This window comes from Mus pahari, chromosome 4 (genome assembly GCF_900095145.1).
Source record: "Mus pahari chromosome 4, PAHARI_EIJ_v1.1, whole genome shotgun sequence".
Lineage (NCBI taxonomy): Eukaryota > Metazoa > Chordata > Mammalia > Rodentia > Muridae > Mus > Mus pahari.
In genome coordinates this window covers 10,187,721-10,191,162 of record NC_034593.1, presented here as the reverse complement: position 1 = coordinate 10,191,162, position 3,442 = coordinate 10,187,721, and the positions used below count along the sequence as shown (strand labels likewise).

Below are 3,442 nucleotides of genomic sequence, written 5' to 3'. Positions count from 1 at the left end.
CAGCCCGCCTTTTGTAATCTTAATAGTGATTCTATTAGTCTTCCAACTTTGTGTGCTTAACTTCTGTTCTGATTTTATAGTCCATCTACATTCAATTTTACATACCTGGATCCCTTCACTTGTTCTCTGCGTCAGCAAAAGTGAAACTCTATGTCCCATTTCAACCATAAGAACTCAGAACAACCCAGGACCCATCTCAGAAATTATTTTAGAGACTCACCTCTTGGGGGAGGGTTGTTTGGTAGTATTAATCCTGCAATTCTCCAGAAAAAAAAATCAACTCCATCATTTTGGGTCAAATTTAAAGCAAGAATTTATTAAATATTAAACACTGATCAAGGGAAAATTCCCTGAAAGTTCCCAGATGGAATGGTCTCAAGCCACATGTTGCAGGTGCTTATGAGGACAAGCCTATAGGCCACTGTATTTTCCCAGGAGGCCTTGTTATTTCCCAGGAACTACAATTCCCAGCATTCCAGGAAGTTATCTGGTTCCTGAGCAGGTGGGGCTTATAGGTTATTGGGGGGGGGAGGGGGCGGGGAATTACAGTACCAAATAAGATATTATCAGGCTGGGAGCTTAACTGGAACTAGAACCCTCCTTCGTAATAAAGAACTTATAAAACTGAGGATAGGAATTCTAATTACTAGTCAGAAGAACAGATCCTGAGTCTTATCTCTGGACCCAAGGTGGTGGGGGAACCCTCATTTCTCTGAAGATCATTATTAGATAACAACTATCCAAACTTGGCTGTAGGAGGATCTATCTCATTTACATTATTTCCATGTAGTGGGTCATTTTCTGGTAATTTGATAGCATGGCTCCTGGCTAAAGATTAAGCCTGCTTAAAATGAAGACTGGAAGAACGGTCCCTTTGACAATTGTCCACTCATTCATTCTAGCTTGCTTTTTATTGCTGAGGTAGAACAGCACAACCAAAATCAACGTAGGGAGGAAAGGCTTTATTTTACCTTATACCTTTATAGTCCAGCATGAAGGAACATAACTTTATAGTCGAGCATGAAGGAACATGGCTTTATAGTCCAGCAAGGACTCCAGGTCAGAACCTGGAGGCAGGAACTAAAGCAGAGATCATGGAGGAGTGCTGGTCACCACTTTGCTCTCCATGGCTAGCTCAGCTTGCTTTTGTGTACAACCCGGAGTTGAACCACCACAGTGCTCTGGCCACTCCCACATCAGTCTTTAGTCAAGACAATTCCCCCACTGTCTTGCCTACAGGCCAATCTAATGAAGCATTCTCTCAACTGAAGTTGTTTCCAGAAGAAAATAGTTTATGTCAAGCTAGCCAAAAAACTAACACACAGCATTTACCCTTCTACAAATAACATTTTTTCATACCAGGGATGAATATTTACCAGCGACTCCAATAGAAGTGTCTCTTTGGCCATTGTGATTCTCATCTCTTAAAGGTTCCCTAAATAAGGGGAAGAAGAGATGCCTTGGTAGTTAAAACGCACTTGCTGCTCTGTCAGAAGACTGGACTCAATTCCCAGACTCCAAATGGCTGCTAGCAACCATCTGTAACTCCAGTTAAAGAGGATCTGGTACGCTCTTCTGGGTGTTACACGCATGCCCCTCTATGGGCACTGCATGCATGTAGTGCATAGACATACATTCAGTAAAACATCCGTACTTGTAACATAAAAACAAAACTTTGTTTTAAAGAATCTCCTCCTTAAAGATTCATTTTTAATAAACTCTGCCTAGGGCTGGAGAGGTGGCTCGGCGGTTAAGAGCACTGACTGCTCTTCCAAAGGTCCTGAGTTCAATCCCCAGCAATCACATGGTGACTCACAACCATCTGTAATGGGATCTGATGCCCTCTTCTGGTGAGTCTGAAGACAGCTACAGTGTATTCATCATATGCACGAAATAAGTAAAAAAAATCTAAAAAAAAAAAAAAAAAAAAAAAAAAAAAAAAACTCTGCCTATCTTATACAGTATTTCCTTTTGTTTCTCATCTGAGTTCTATTAAGCAGATCACAAGAAACAAGGAACAGAAGGGAGTCTAGATCAAGACCCTGGTAACACAAGATAATCTTCAAATTATGCCTTGCTGTCTTCACCCAGTAAGTCCCGTGATTTGTGCACTTGGGACTGATTAACCTAAGAATTATCTTATCTTAGAGTTTATTTTATGGCATCTATATTGTGCAGAGTTCAATTTCTTTAATATCCCATTTCTAAAATATTCTAACGTTAGGACTGTAAAATGTAAGTCTCCCAGGGGAATATTTAACTATTCTGAAGTTGCTTGGCCCCACGGGCCCTCAATGCTGTAATGGAGAAGGCAGGCAGGAGGCACTTGAGGTTACTGAAGCAGCTCCGGGGGCCAATGATGTCTACGTAGGCCGGGTCCTCGGACCGCAGGACCCAAGTTTCTTCACCATGGGTATGTGATCCATCCAAGAGGGAGCCGTGAGGACCGCTCCTTTGGCACTGCTCCTGGCCAACACAGACATGTTTCTGTGCCAGCCCCAGAAAGCGGCACTGGAAGACATAGCCCTGAAAACACTGGAGGAAGAACCAAGGATATTTATTCAACGCAAAGGAGCTATAGGAAAAGAACAGGGCTGTGATTATGGCTGTGCGACGTCCAGGCTGCTTCCTCTACTGAGCAGAAGCAGCAGACCCATCCTCCCTGAAGCCCAAGTCAGATGAGCTATGTGTTCCTCCCTGTGCTGTGGTGAAGGTGCAGGTGAAGAGAGTAGTGAAGGTCTCCAGCCTTACCCCAAAGGGGAAATCTTCCTGGAGGAAAAGAAAAAAATCCTATGGTCCAGAGAGGCAGAAGATGATGTCCATGGGCCTCGTCCGTTTGGGTGTGTGGTACAATTCCTTCTGGGCTTGGATTGGAGGTGTCTCTGGAAACCTGGAAGGCGAAGGCTTCATCCTCAGTTTTTGTGATAAGATCTGGAAGTCAGGGCGTTCTTCTTGAGCACGGGAAAAAGAACTTGGAGACAGGGTGAGCCCACTCGGTTCTGGAAGCTGTAAAGAAGATCAAGCCACAGTCTCCAGGCTCAGAGAAAAGGTGATCATGTACAGCTGTTGGCTAGGGAAGAACGCACCCTGCGCACTGTTCACCAAATGAACGATGCTTTCACCATGGTCTCCAAGAGCCAGGACACCGTTGAACCAAATTTACTAGGAATTGGCAATGTATTTTAACACTGTCTTCTGTTTAGGTCCAGTAGGGCAAATAGGTCCCAGACAGAACTGAGTAAAATCTAACAAGCCAGTGAGAGTTATTTGAGGAAAGATCTAGAATATTCAAGTCTTAAGGTTTACTGCTATACCTTCCTTCAAAGGAATATGTCCTGAGTGCTGGTATATGAAGTGAATCTTATTTTCTTGCCTAATTACAAAAAAATCTGAAATCTGAGAAAAGTGGGAGAAGAAATAGCTCAGTGGGAGAGCATTTCCC

At 43.3% G+C, this 3,442-nt stretch overlaps 1 pseudogene; it reads left to right on the top strand.

Annotated features, from left to right (window-relative positions):
• Window positions 1–369: 369 nt before the first annotated feature.
• Window positions 370–3,053, top strand: LOC110321019 (annotated as a pseudogene).
• The last annotated feature ends 389 nt before the right edge of the window (window positions 3,054–3,442 follow it).